This window comes from Cervus elaphus, chromosome 21 (genome assembly GCF_910594005.1).
Source record: "Cervus elaphus chromosome 21, mCerEla1.1, whole genome shotgun sequence".
In the NCBI taxonomy this organism is placed as follows: Eukaryota; Metazoa; Chordata; class Mammalia; order Artiodactyla; family Cervidae; genus Cervus; species Cervus elaphus.
The window spans coordinates 30,406,013-30,421,709 of record NC_057835.1 but is presented as its reverse complement, the minus strand read 5'-3'; the positions used below and the strand labels follow the sequence as shown (position 1 = coordinate 30,421,709).

The 15,697-nt window shown below is 40.1% G+C and overlaps 1 protein-coding gene across 1 annotated transcript in view; it reads right to left on the bottom strand.

Moving 5' to 3' along the window:
• Window positions 1-14,328, bottom strand: part of CLVS1 (clavesin 1) — a 156,264-nt gene extending 141,936 nt beyond the window's left edge. Inside the window, exon 1 of the mRNA XM_043879860.1 lies at window positions 14,163-14,328. The gene's annotated coding sequence lies outside the window, so the exon portion shown is untranslated. The remainder of the gene's footprint in view (window positions 1-14,162) is intronic.
• Window positions 14,329-15,697: the final 1,369 nt, after the last annotated feature.

Below are 15,697 nucleotides of genomic sequence, written 5' to 3'. Positions count from 1 at the left end.
CATTGGGAGAAGGGAAAGGCTACCACTCCAGTATTCTGGCCTGGAGAATTCCATGGCCTGTGTAGTCCATGGGATCACAAAGAGTTGGACTTGACTGAGCGACTTTCACTTTCACTTTTCAGCGTGTCATATGCAAGTCTTTGCAATACATTTAGGAAGTTTTTAGTGATACCAACTAATTAACAGTCTACAGTCAGACTAGGAGTAGCTTGCTTTTTTAATGAGTTACCCAAGAAAAGAGAAAAATCCTCCTCTGTTGCAGCCTGTTTTATGGGGCCATTCACAGGCATTCAATCAGAGACATTAGGGCCTCCATCAGCTTCTTTTCCCAGTTTCTTTCACAGAAATACCCCCTTTTTTAAAGGGAGCCATTTGCAGCTTAACAGTGAAAAGGGGCTTTTAAAAGTCACCCTATTGTAACCCCACGGTACCTAATTACTCAAACTGAACTAAATGGACTGGAGCAGGGAGAGAAGGACAGGCTTATGGCTGGAAGCTTGACCTTCAATAGTCAAATTCAACAGCAATGAGAGAGAGGCTCATGTGAGGACATTTACCAGCAGTTTCACTCCTCTGCTGAAGACAGAAGGTCTTGGAGCTCTTAGTTGTCTTCTTTCCTTGCCCAGTATCCATATGGACTTCAAAGTCATTTTTTGGTATAACTTTTCTGTTGTCCTAAGATATTACTTTACTTATGATAATGATTAAGTCTTTTGTTTCATTTTTCCCTTGGTGAAATGTCTTTGTTTTTAATTTATTTTCTATTGAAGTATAGTTAAATTACAATGTTGTGTTAATTACTGTTATACAGCAAAGTCACTCAGTTATTCTTTTTCACATTCTTTTCCATTATGGTTTATCACAGGATATTGAATATAGTTTCCTGTGCTATCCAGTAGGACCTTGGTTTTATTTTTTTCCATTCTATATATACCAGTTTGCATCTGCTAATCCCAAACTCCCAATCCAGCCCTCTCCCACCCTCTTCTCCCTTGGCAACCACCAATCTGTTCTCTATGTCTGACTCTATTTCTATTTCACAGATAGGGTCATTTGTGTCATATTTTAGATTCCACATCTAAGTGATATCATATGGTATTTCTGTTTCTGACCTGCAATCCCAGTCCTAGGCATATAACCAGACAAAACTATAATTCAAAAAGATACATGTTCACAGCAGCACTTTTCACAGTAGCCAAGACAAGGAAACAATCTAAATGCCCATTGACAAATGAATGGATAAAGAAGACATGGTACATATACACCAATGCGAAATGAATGGATAAAAAAGATGTGGTACATATACACAATTGAATACTACTCAGTCATAAAAAAAAAAAGAACCGTGAACTTCCAGATGTTCAAGCTGGATTTCAAAAAGTCAGAAGAACCAGAGATCAAATAGCCAACATCTGCTGGATCATTGAAAAAGCAAGAGAGTTCCAGAAAAACATCTACTTTTGCTTCATTTACACCAAAGATTTTGACTGTGTGGATCACAACAAACTGTGGAAAATTCTTAAAGAGAAGGGATACCATACCACCTGACCTGCCTCCTGAGAAGTCTGTATGCAGGTCAAGAAGCAACAGTTAGAACAGGACATGGAACAGCAAACTGGTTCCAAATCGGGAAAGGAGTACCTCAAGGCTGTATATTGTCACCCTGCTTATTTAACTTACATGCAGAGTACATCATGTGAAATGCCAAGTTGGATGAAGCACAAGCTGGAATCAAGATTGCTAGGAGAAATATCAATAACCTCAGATAAGCAGATGACACCACCCTTATGGCAGAAAGTGAAGAGGAACTAAGGAGCCTCTTATGAAAGTGAGAGAGGAGAGTGAAAAAGTTGGCTTAAAACAACATTCAGAAAACTCAGATCATGGCATCCGGTCCCATCACTTCATGGCAAATAGATGGGGAAACAACAGAAACAGTGAGAGACCTTATTTTGGGGGGCTCCAAAATCACTGCAGATGGTGACTGCAACAGTGAAATTAAAAGATGCTTGCTCCTTGGAAGAAAAGCTATGACCAACTTAGACAGCATATTAAAAAGAAACATTATTTTGCCAACAAAGGTCCGTCTAGTCAAAGCTATGGTTTTTCTAGTAGTCACGTATGGATGTGAGAGTTGGACCATAAAGACAGCCGAGTGCCAAAGAATTGATGCTTTTGAACCGTGGTGTTGGAGAAGACTCTTGAGAGTCCCTTGGACTGCAAGGAGATTCAACCAGTCAATCCTAAAGGAAATCAGTCCTGAATATTCATTGGAAGGACTGATGCTGAAGTTGAAACTCCAATACTTTGGCTACCTGATGCAAAGAACTGACTCATTTGAAAAGACCCTGATGCTGGGAAAGATTGAAGCTGGGAGGAGAAGGGGACGACAGAGGATGAGATGGTTGGATGGCATCACTGACACGATGGACATGAGTTAGAGTAGGTTCCAGGAGCTGGTGATGGACAGGGAGGCCTGGCGTGCTGTGATTCATGGGGTCGCAAAGAGTCAGACATGACAGAGCAACTGAACTGAACTGATAAGAAAGAATGAAATTAATGCTATTGGTAGCAACATGGATGCAACTAGAGATTAGCATTCTTAATGATTGTTTTAAGCACCTTGGGTTTTTCTATCTAAATGGTATACAGACAAATGCTCACATTATTTACATCTTTCTCATTTTAAATATGTTTAAGCTCTCTCGGACATCAGTTTGGTCTAACCTAGAAGTACCAAAAATCAGAAGACATATTAGGTGTAAAATAACTTGGAGGCGTGTATTTTTTTTCCCTTAGCTTTCCTAGATCAAACAGTATTTGCAATAAGAGGCAGAACATTTACTTACAACATAATTATTAACACTTTATCATACAAAATAATTTTAAAGATAAAATGATTCTTTCAACTTAATTTAGGACTAGCTGTAATTTCTATAGGGAGATAATCACTTCACACATTTCTGCTTTATATTGCCTTTTTTTTTAATATTGCCTTTTTGATAGATGAAAATGGGTTCAGGTAATTAGCATTCATTCTCAAGAATGAATGTAGAATAGTAAAGGTTTTATTTATAAAATGTTGGCTTTGCAAAGTAATTTGTAAAAAGTAGCATTTACCTCTGAATGTGAGAAAATAAGTATAACAAAGTCCTTATTCTCACTGATTCCAAAGAACTGAAGATAGTAAAGGAATATAGTGCTCTATGAACTAGTCCCAGGATTGGAAGAATGTTTAAAATCCATCTAGTTCAATGTCCATCTGATGTTAAAATTCCCTCTTTAACAACCTCACCACACTCTTTTGAAAATTTCCCTTGTTTGATGTCTCCCTCTTCAAATTCTTCCCTGGACTTCCCTGGTGGCTGAGACGGTAAAGCGTCTGCCTGCAATGTGGGAGACCCAGGTTCAGTCCCTGGGTCAGGAAGATCTCCTGAAGAAGGAAATGGCAACCCACTCCAGTATTCTTGCCTGGAAAATCCCGTGGATGGAGGAGCCTGGTAGGCTACAGTCCATGGGGTCACAAAGAGTGGGACACAACTGAGCGACTTCACTTCTTCAAATTCACTTTGCTACCCACTGTGTGCTCCCCTGGAGGCTCAGATAGTAAAGAGTCCACCTGCAATGCAGGAGACCTGGGTTTGATCCTTGGGTTGGGAAGATCCCCTGGAGGAGGAAATGGCAACCCACTACAGTCTTCTTTCGTGGAAAATCCCCATGGACAGAGATCCTGGCAGGCTCCAATCCGTGGAGTTGCACAGAGTTGGACATGACTGAGCGACTAAGTACACAGCACACCCACTGCAATCTATCTTGATTCTCACCAACCAGTGACTGAGATGATCATATAGTTTACTATCCAAATTTAGACACCAGGAGGCGCTAATAACAATAACACTGGGACAACAAGCACAACTGGGGACAGTGCTGAGCAAACCCGGATGATCCCTCTAGTAGTGCATGACTTTTCTGTCGCTACTACCAGTGGACAAATTTCAGCACCCATTTATGTATGGGTGACCCCATTAGGATTTGATGTTGATGACTTCTTAAAACTATTCCCAGTCTTTTCTGTAATTCCATGTACCCTATTTTTCTCCCAACCTCTGTCCACTCCTGCTCCATCTTCTTATGTGCTCACCACTTCTATGTGCTATTTTCCAGGGTCCAACCATGATTTGACCACCTACGTATGGGTGACTTCAATCCATTGCTCTCTCTTGATGCTTAGGTGTACTTATATATCCAGCTGCTTACTGAACACCCCCACTCAGATGTCCCCTAGACACCACACACTCAATATGTTCAAAACTGAACTCATCATCGCTCCTCATCCTGAATCTGCTCCTCCACCTCCCCCTCTTACTGACTGACATCATCTGTGTCATTTCCCATGCTAGAAGCCTGGGAGTCAACTATTATTCCATCCTCTCCCTCACTGTCCACATTCAGGCAATCACTTCCATAATATTTCTCAGATCTTCCCAATTCTTTCCACCCATTTTCATGGTCTTTGTTTAGACCACGTCACCACTCATCTGTTTAGTCCTGCAATATCCTCTCTATGGTATCCTTGCTGCCAACCTTGACTTTCCCCTTGTCCATTCTTTGTATTAAAATTGAAATCCTCTCATCTGACTCCTTTTTTAAAATTAATTTTTACTGAAACATAGTTGCTTTACAAAGTTGTGTTACTTTTCTGCTGTATAGCAAAGTCAATCAGCTCTATGCATTCATATATCCCCCCCTTTTTTTGGATTTCCTTCTCATTTGGGTCACCCCAGAGCACTGAGCAGGGTTCCCTGAGCTGCATGGTTGGTTCTCATGAGCGATCTATTTCATGCATAGTATCAGTGGTGTACATATGTTAATCTCAATCCCCCAGTTCATCCCAGCACCCCATGTCACTCCTTGATCAACATCAGTCAATAGCTTCCAGATCTTCTGGGATGAAATATAAAACCCTGGGACGTGGACCTGAGACTGGTTTCCGAGACTCTGGTCCCCATCTGTGTCCCCAGATTCACCATCCAGCCATGCTGCCACACCAAGACACTTGTGGTCTCTTCTCTCGCCCCCGGGCCTTGGAAAAAGATGCTCCCTCTGTCTAGAACGACCACTGACTGACTCCTCTTACCCTTAAGGAGTCATCACTGAAGAAGTCACCACCCAGGAACTCTCTCTCACTTTCAGAGGTCATGTGACCTCACCCTGACCAAAATGACATTTTATTGCCAGTTTCCCCTCTCCCACTAGACTCTGAACTCCTCACTCAGAGCCCCCTTAATTGCCTGATCTTCCTCATTTGTGTTTCCCCAGCACAGTATCTGACACAGAGGGTTTGTGCCATGCGCAGAGACACTTCATTGCGTTCACTGCCTGTCCTCAGTGCCTGGGACGGTGCCTGCACTAAGTAGGCGCTGTATGTATACATCCATATAGAACAAATGAATACAGTACTCCCAATGTTGTTTCACTGAGCCAGTAAGTGGTTTCCCCTTCTGTTTCAGTACCTCTAGGACTGTTTTCCTTAAAGGTGTTACAGCTGCCTTCATTTCCCTCCTTATATACAAAGTAACTTGTTCCTAGAAGAAGTTAGCCTAGGCACATGGTGCTTCAGATCTTTGCCTCTTTGAAGCATTCTGGGTGATGTTCAGGGTTCCAACCTTGGCACAATGTGCTCAGGGTACAAGGCATAGCAAAGGCTGGTCCCTGATGGAATATTTAAAGCTGCAGGGAGCAACCTCCTTACCTTACAGCTCAGGGAACTCAACAACGTTTCCAAGATAAATTACAATGGGTTCAAGGGGAGAGTTGAAGCTGCATTTTTCACGGCCCACTTCCACACATAGTTATGCCTCCAATCTATAATCTCTGAAATAAATTTGCTTCACTCTATATCTTTATTCTGTGCTCAGCATACAGTGGGAGTTGCTGGAGAGAGTGCCCAAGCCAGGGTCACCAGTTTTCATGCTGAGGATGAAATAGACATTGTCCATTAAAGTCAAATCCTTCATTTCAGAAGTCTGAATAGACTTCTACTTAAATAACAGCTTCCATCGATAATATTTAAGGCACTAAAAATACTATGCTATACAAGAATGTTCTGCAGATATAGCATTTTTAGTTGTGATATTTTTTGTTCACACGAAGGATTTGGTTCTCATTCAATGTTTCTGAAATGGTCAAACAAGTATAAAGGATACATTGGACTTGATATCACCTGAAGAAGTCAGAGTGGTTTCTGTCCTGGTGGTATAATAGAATTGCTTTAATTTAGTATTTATTATCACTGTGTTTGTTATGTCCCAGGCACTTGCATTCTCTAATTTTTTACATGGTAGATTATTTAATCCTTGTGTTGTGTGCTAAGTTGCTCCTGTCATGTCCAACTCTTTGCCACCCCATGGACTGTAGCCCATCAGGCTCCTCTGTCCATGCAATTCTCCAGGCAAGAGTACCGGGATGGGTTGTGTTTCCTCCTCCAGAGGATCGTCCCAACACAAGGACCCATGGAACCCACGTCTCTTATGTCTCCTGCATTGGCAGGCGCGTTCTTTACCACTAGTACCACCTGGGAATTTACTAGCTCAATTCTATGAGATGAGTATATTATTGTCCCCATTTTTCAAATGAGGAAATAGGTACAGAAGATGGTAAATGACCTTCCTAGAGTTACACAGTTACCAAGAAGCAGAACTGGGTTTAAGCTTATATTTCTAAAATCCCATGTTCCTTACTATAGTGCTCTTCTATCTTTATATATAGCAGAGAGGTTCTAATATTTACTGCTGCTGCTGCTGCTAAGTCATTTCAGTTGTGTCCGACTCTGTGCGACCCGATAGATGGCAACCCACCAGGCTCCCCCATCCATGGGATTCTCCAGGCAAGAACATGGGAGTGGGTTGCCATTTCCTTCTCCAATGCATGAAAGTGAAAAGTGAAAGTGAAGTCGCTCACTTTCACTTTCACGCTAAGAGTAGTGTCCAACTCTTAGCGACCCCATGGACTGCAGCCCACCAGGCTCCCCTGCACTACTTAAGCCCTATGTCACCTTTAGCTAGTTACCGTCCCTCTCAGAACCTCGCTCTCCTCTCCTGAAATTCCTTCCAGCCTTACTATTCTATAAGCTTAAATGTGCCTAAGGGGTTAATAGACAGTTTTAAGTAGCCTAGCATCCGACTTTACAAATGTGCAGTTACCATCTTGTCTTCATATTTCATTGGCAGATAGACTATTTAAAATCTAGCTCTGTGACTTTTCAAGCCATCATTGATTTTTGCTTCCTTTATGTATGTTCCTAGGGCTTGACACTGGGAATGACAAGTCAGAAGCCTTGACACTCTGTTTGAAGGACTGATACTTTGTCATGCCTAGTAGAGTCCCAGGCATGGCCTGGGTATTGAAATGTGCTTGATAACCCCAAAGGGACACTTTTAGTGGTTTCCTATGAGCCTCAGAAACTCCTCTTCCACTTCTGGTTGGGTCCTAAATGATTCTTTTGTTTAGAGATTGTTCCAGATACATGAAGAGTAGCTCAGTACAGTCTCTGAGAAGCCCATGGTAGGAGTTTACTTCCATTTCTAATCCATGCTTTTTCTAACAAGCTAGAAATTCAGATAGTGGTATTTTTGTATGAGGAGAAAAGAAGAGTCTCCATATGATGATATTTTAAATCATGGCATCCATAGATTCCAGATTTATACTGCATCTCAAATTTCCATCAGAAAAAAATACGTATCTGTATATTTCCTCATACAGAATTCAGTTTAAGAAAGTGTATTTGCCCATAAACACACTTATAAACACATACCCTAGTCTTTATGCACCAAGGAATTTAGGTGGAAAATTATTTCAGAAAGTATAATAATTCAAATAAAATCTATTTCAGTTACTTTATAATCTATTATTCTCACTTATTTCATTATCTTTAGAAACATACATTAAATATAGTGGAAACAATCAGAATAATAATAACCATGTCTTATCTACAAATATGTACATATGCATAAGTATTATTTTCAAAGCATTTTACATCACTTATCTTTTTTCATCATTACAACAATCCTGCAATAGGTGGAATAAAGATAATTCCCTGGGAGATTCTGAGAACCATTTGAAATGATGTAGGTAAAAGTGCTTTGAAAATGAAAACCTCTGGTTTACATTTACTGTAATATTCTTGTTAACACCACACGTTTAGCATGTCCAAGAAAATAAAAAGATACTGAGCTTAGAACACCTAACACCAGGCATTCAGTCAGATAATGAGCTAGTGTTAAAACTGAGGGAAAAACAAACATTTGTTGACTATTTGTTACCTGCCTTGGACTTTGATATTATGTGGGTCTAATCTCCACACCAGCCTTTAAACCTGGATTATTACTCATCAGATAAAAGGATAAATCTGAGATTTAGATAGAGTAAGTATAGATGGAAGAACAAAGACTCACACCCAAGCCTTCCTGACTTGAAGATCATGTTCTGTTCACTGTCCAACCCTGACTCAGAACAGGTGCTTTTTCTATACCAGCCTGGGTACTAATCTTCTCAGGCTCATTTGCACAATAGGCACAGACCTACACCCCATCAATCCTCAGGAAGAACGATTAAGGGATGCACAATTGGCCAAATTCGGGAGGAAACAGTATGCTTTTGTCATGATCAGAAAGATGAAATCTATAAATTCTAAATATTATTTGAAATGTGAGAACATCAATAATAATGAACAATACATCAAATATCTATTGCTTCTGGGTGTTCTAGGTAATACAATGAACAATTTTAAGTACACATAGCTTTAAATTAATACAAATGTAAAGTTAGAAACTATACCTATATTTGTTTCATGAGTTTCTGTTCTAAGAAAAAGATGAAGAATGAACCTCAGTGGTAAAACTTTCCACTTGAAGGTTTAATTAACTACCTCAGCCATCAATAAATGTGAAAGATATGTTTCAGAATTTTTAATGTATATTGAATTAGGTGAACACTTATGGCTCTTCACCGTTCTAAATTCTCACTTCTTTTTTCATGGAATATGCATTTCCCCCTAGGAATGCTAAAAGGAATTTTTACACTGAATGACATAAAAATAGATCTGGCTGATAGATCAAAACCAAAATCAAAAGTCACAGTGAGCAAAAATCTTTTTTCAAGTACGATTTTATTTGAAATCTTTCCTGAAAGATAATATGCTTCCTTACTGTCAGTGGAGCCTATATTTAAATCTCAGAGGTTGGTTGATTACAACATTCGATGGTGCTGACCAAGAAGGAGTCTTATTTTCAAATGATGAATTTCAGATTGACCATTAGGTTTCCCTAATGGCTCAGATGGTAAAGAATCTGCCTGCAATGCAGGAGACCTAGGTTCTATCCCTGAGTTGGGAAGATCCCCTGGAGAAGGGAATGGCAACCCACTCCAGTATTCTTGCTTGGAGAATGCCATGGACAGAGGAGCATGGCAGACTACAGTCCAGAGGGTCGCAAAGAGATGGACATGACTGAGAGACTCACACACACATTAGTGCTTGCAGGACGTGTCTGCATAAGTAATGGCAAAGGAACACAAGCCCTGTGAGTAATAAATTGGATACCAGTCCACTGACTCTCTATCAAACATTCACCAACTTGCAGAGAAGAGCTATCTGTCCCGGGGGCAGGCAAGTCATCTGGAAGGATAAAGGGGAGACTTTAATCATCTGAAAGTGTAGTGTGGCTAGAATTTAGCCCCTGGCTTATGGTCAACTTTCTATCACCTTTAGCTCAGTCCTACCCCAGGGCTTACCCTTGCCACATAAATACTGCTTATATAGACTCCCTTGGCTCCCTTTAAAATAGCAACGAAACACACAGTCATCTGTCCCATTTGGTCTTACTCTTAAGAAAGAATAAAAGTCAACTGGAATGAGTTCTATCAGAGGAGAGATGCTGAGAAGTAAAAGTGAAAGTTGCTCAGTTGGGCTCAACTCTTTGCGTCCGGAACTTTTTCCCACAGTAGATGCCAGAGCAGAAGAATAGACCGGGACTCAGATGAAATGAACATGCTTGACAAAAGATGGTGTCCTGTTCTAGGACAATCTATAAAATTGTTATCCTTTTAGCTTGCCTTGGAGCAAGTAATACAAGGAGTTACAGGGAAAGACAACATGTAAGGAGGGAATGAGGTTTTACAGCCTCTTTATTGTGTTAGAAAAGTTTTTAACTGAAGTAGTAGCTGTTTGTGGTGTGTGTGCGTACTTGGTCATGTCCAACTGTTTGCAACCCCATGGACTATAGCCCACCAGGTGCCTCTGTCCATGGGATTTCCCAGGCAAGAATACTGGAATGAGTTGCCATTTCCTTCTCCAGGGGATCTTCCTGACCCAGGGATTGAACTTGTCTCATGCTTTGCCGGTGGATTCTTTACCGCTGAGCTGCCTGGAAAGCCCACACATAAGACAAGATGCCTTTTAATTACAGAGCCTGGGATTGGCATTCCCAACTGCCACAAATCCCCTCTTATTTCCTCCAGAGCTACAAAATAGTGAATGCTGTCAAGTACACTATGTACTTGACACATACACAGTATTGGAACTTTATGTAAAATGTTTGAGCAATAACACAGACTGAATTGACATGATATAAATTTAGGGAGGGGCTTCCCTGGTGGCTCAGATGGTAAAGAATCCACCTGCAATGCAGGAGACCTGGGTTTGATCCCTGGGTTGGAAAGATCCCCTGGAGGAGGGCATGGCAACCCACTCCAGTGTTCTTGCCTGGAGAATACCCATGGATAGAGGAGCCTGGTAGGCTGCGTTCCATGGGGTTGCAAATAGTCAGACGTGACTGAGCGACTAAGCAGAGCACAGCACAATCTCAGGGAGAAGAGATGGGGAAAGGGCTCTGCGCAGTATCTGCAAAGTGGGGGTTTAGCTAAAAGAGTCCAGAAGACAAATGTGGATCATCTCAAACACATATAGGGAAATTCCTACTGGTTCAAAAGTCAGGAAGAAGAAAAGCTCATAGAAAACTAGCCTCCCACACAGACATTTTCACTTGATAATGGGTCTATAAAGGGGGAGAATAGGGTTACCTGGCCAGAGACAACATAATAAAGGGCTGTGGAAGTCAGCAGATGTAGTGAAAAGTAATAAACTTATTAGCTGAACAAATGAAAGCCTTTTTATGGAGAGGAGAGTGACCAGTTGATTCCCATATCCATGAAGTTTCAAGCCAGAGAAGATACATTTCCATTAAGCTAAGAAAAACTTGGACTGAAAATTAAGCAGTTTTCTCCAGAGAAATGTAACACTTGACGCTGATGTTACAGGCTACAGTTTTAGAGTCATTCATACTGTGGATCTTCTGAAACTTATTCCTATAAAACCTGGATAAAGTGAATAATAATGAAAAGAATCCAAAATTGGGAGAAAAATGTAATGGGGGAGAAGATCCCTGTTGGCTTGAGGGGTATTTCTAAGCTAACTGCAGGTGGCCAGATTTCATACTTTGTAGACACATTCGTCTATGTTACCTCGTCTGGGTCATTGTGTAACAGGAAAGCAGAGAATATCCAAGTCAGCATGGATCCATTTACTAAGGATGGCTCTGCTGGGGAAACATGTAAAATCATTAGTAGACTCCTCAAGGCTATGAAGGTGTCCCTTTATAAAGCTTGCAGAAATGAGCAGACACCACCCATTCTGAAGAGTTCTAGATCCCCCCTTTTGGGAACCGAAGCCTCTTCCAGCTTTATATTCCATGACTCTAATAGGATATACCTCTCTGTGAACATGTCTGCAAAATGTATGATGCCACTTTACTGGAAAATATGTTTTCTGTTCACCTTTAAATCCATCATATAAATGAGAAAGTTCTGTTATTGAAAATATGAAAAAAGCAAAATAGCACTTAATAGAAAAGAAAGGAGAAGCCAGGATAGTGGCACTCCATAAAAATTAATAAACTTGATACAATATTTAGTCAAAGAAAGGCATCACTTCTGAGACAGATGCCTGTAAATCTCACTGAAGCAGCATTGTTTTGCAATTTCCCCAGCCTCAGGAAATTGTATTAGGTACAGAAAGAAGTAGCACTGAAGACACTCAATTCCTGGCCTGAGTTTCTGGTTCAAAGCAGCTAGAACTGGCAATATGTACACTTTTTAAAACTGCCTGAGTGGAAGTTCTTTGCAGCAAGATATCTTCTTTGCAAGATAAGGGAAGGGAAGGAGTTTTAAGAATCTGTTTGCTTGGGGCCTTGAGGGGTCCAGTTTACTGTGGATATTACCAGTCTAAGGACAGTACATGGATGACTAGATTTTCTTCTTCCCTAAAATCCATTTCACCAGATATTTTTGCTAGTTTTCTTGATTTTAGTTCAAAAGTGAGTCAGTTTTAGACGCAGATAGAATTAATTCACAGCAGTAGACAGCTTTTGACAAAATACTACTATTCCTCATTCAAGAAGAGTATTTGGTATAAATATTTCCTCAAAACTTCTTCCAGCAGATAGATACTTGTTTCTGAGGATTTTTTGTTTGTTTGTTTGTTTTACAATGCCTCTGATGATGAGCAAGCTGATTTAGACACGACTTGCTTCTTTTTCTTTTTAAAGAGACAGAATAAATGTATAGGGGCAATTTTTAAATCAACATTTACTGTGCTCTGCTTTAAACTTGGTTGTTATGCGTGACTGACATTATTCCCATAAGCAAATATGATCCATCTCATTTTTAATAAAGATGTTGATTTTATGAAAAGCAATTTGATTTAAAAACCCAACATTTTACTGTTCAGTAATAACTAATTAAATGAGTACCCACCAAAATATTTTTTTTATTTATGACAGGCTCAGGCATTTATTATCTGAGATTTAAAATCTCTTGTAAAAAAGAAAAATCTTTTATAAAATAGATGAACCTGGTTAAATCAAAGAGGTGCTAGGACTTGGGTTTGGACCTTCGAGATATCCAAAGACCCCAACTTCCTTTCAGCTGAGAGAGAAATCTTAGCACTCTAAAAGCAGAACCTGGTAGAACACAGTTACATAAAATGCCTTTTCAATTTTTTTCAGTCTATTTATTACCCTTTACTATTATAGGAAAATTGTGTTATCACCTGATTACTGAGAAAGCACACAAAAATCTCGCCTTCCAAATCTGACTCGGTCCTTGACTAGGATGAACAAAGCCAGACCATCTGCTCTGAATATCATTACCACTTTGGCCATTTGGGCAAAGAATCTATCTTCTCTGCTTCAAAAAGAGGTTTAAGATCAGAAAATTGAAATTAAATAAGTAGACAGGAAGAGACGTTTGGCCAAATAACACTTTCCAACAAAAGCCCTATTTGTTAGGTTATTGTCATCATCATCATCATCATTTTAATTTTCATTCTGGCCACAGAGTTAACCTTTGGGGTCTCCATTTTACAAGACATTTTAGTTAAAAAAAAAAAAGAAAAAAACTTAATTCCGGAGTTTCTGCCATAAACGCTTAGGAAGAAAACGGCATGTGGGTGAATGTGAGTCATCAGTCACCCCCACCCTGCTTCCTGGTGATTCTCCATTGGAAAACCAGAAACTCGGATTGAGTGTATACATCTATCTCACCAGAATAATACTACACCCCAGGCCATGTTAATTTCCTGAACTAAACAGTCCCTAATCTGCTGAAAGGCAGCTGGCTAACTGCTGGTGTCTGGCAAGTACCCCATCTGTCCCCCTGCCTGGAGGCTCTCTCTCCCGTCTTCACTTTCCCTTTCTCTCAAGCAGGCGTCTCTCTTTGTTTTCAGGGCTGTAGTCTACCTGAACTTTGCTTTTCATGCCTGAAAACTTGGGCTCTTTTCCTGTATCCTGCGGACCTCCGGCTTTGTCTAAGTGACAGGATACAGTTGTGTTGACGGTAGTTACGGCGCTGGTGATGGTGGAGATCATGACGGTGATGGTGGGAATGGGGGTGCTGATGGTGTAAGGAGCGCAGGCTGAGCGGGCGCCGGGAGGAGGATGGACTACGGAGGCGGTGAGAGTGGGGTGCGAGAGAGATGGTGTGCGGAGGGATTGCAGGTGGGAGCTGTCCACGCACCGAAGTGCTGAAACGCCGCAGCCATGGCATCGCAGGAGCGGGGAAAGGCGGGGAAGCGCTGCAAATACAGAAGGGAGAAAAAAGGCAACAAATACCTTCACACGGCCGCCCAGCCTTGCTTTGGTAATGTGTTTCTGCAGGTGTCCTCGGTGCTGAGCTGAGTGGGTGAGATCCCCTATTCTGGCAGGTTCGGGCTCAGATTTCTCTAGAAAGCTGTGAATGAGAGCCCCGGCTCCTAGGGGCTGTGATTTTTGGTAGGAGGCGTGTGCGCCCGAGACTCTGTCCTTCTATACGGAGCTTGGCTTTCCCCTGGGTCCTAAATGCCTCCGTACCCATGCTCTCCCCCGAGGTTCCGTCAAGACAATACGGAGAATTATTGCAATTTTATAACATGTGGGACAAAAAGTACTTACCATTAACCACCCCCACCCTCTTCCACACACAAAACCTTAAAAAAAGAACCTTTTAAACTAATGCAAACGCTGAAAGAGACTCTCTGTGTGTGTGTGTGTGTGTGTGTGTGTGTGTGTGTGTGTGTGTATAAATGTAACATGAAAAAGTACCACAAACCTATGGGGAAAAGGATGGATTATTTCATTAACAAATTGTGGTAGGAAAATGAACGATTTGGAAAAGGTTCAAATTAAAGTCTCATTGTACCAAATTAATTCCACCTAGATTAAAGAGCTAAATAAGAAAGTAAAATTTAAAAAAAAAGCTGGAAGAACATAACATATATATTTACTGATTTCAGGATAAGGAAGGCTTTCTAAGCACCAGAAGAACAGAAGTGGTCATAAAGAAAAAAGGGCAATAAGTTTGAGTGCATAAGAATACTTTTGAATGTAAAAATGTCACAACAAAGTAACTATAAATGACCACTTGGAATAAATTGCAACAAATATATGTTTCATCTATAAGATAACTCACATATCAAAACAAATACACTATCAGTCTAAGATAAAAAAGGAGGACAAACATATGACAAGGAATTCACTAAAGAAAGGTAAACACATTGTAAACCTATTTGTTTTAATCAACCTCTCTTATAAACACAGATATGTAATTTAAAATAGTGTAATTTTGACTGAGAGTTTAAGTCTACTCAATATCTCATATTGTTGAGATAATGATGAGGAAGTGCCGCCTTTCTATAAAACTATTTCTAAACATACATTGTGTCATAAATATATATATATGTTTAGACCCAATGATTCTACTTCATGCACTTTATCCTGGGGATGTAATCAGATATGCAGATAAGGATTTATGTACATAAGTTTAGTTTATGATCATAGAAATTGTCAAAAATAATGAAAGCATCACATTTTTGTATATAGCCTATTATGTTTGAAGACTACTATAGACAAAGAAACATGCTTGCAAAATGGTAAGTGAAAAAAAAGCAATACCAAATACAGCACCCCCATTAAACAGTTTTCATATTTACTTAAAAAAACATTAAATATTTTAATGCAATTTTTTTATCATATGTTTCACAGAGATTTAGAATAGTTAGAATTCTTCCAACTCTGGGCATATCATTTATTTACTTCTCTGTTTAATATCTCTCTTTCCAATAGAATATAAGCACCATGTGGTAGAAAATTTGTCTGTCTTGTTCACCACT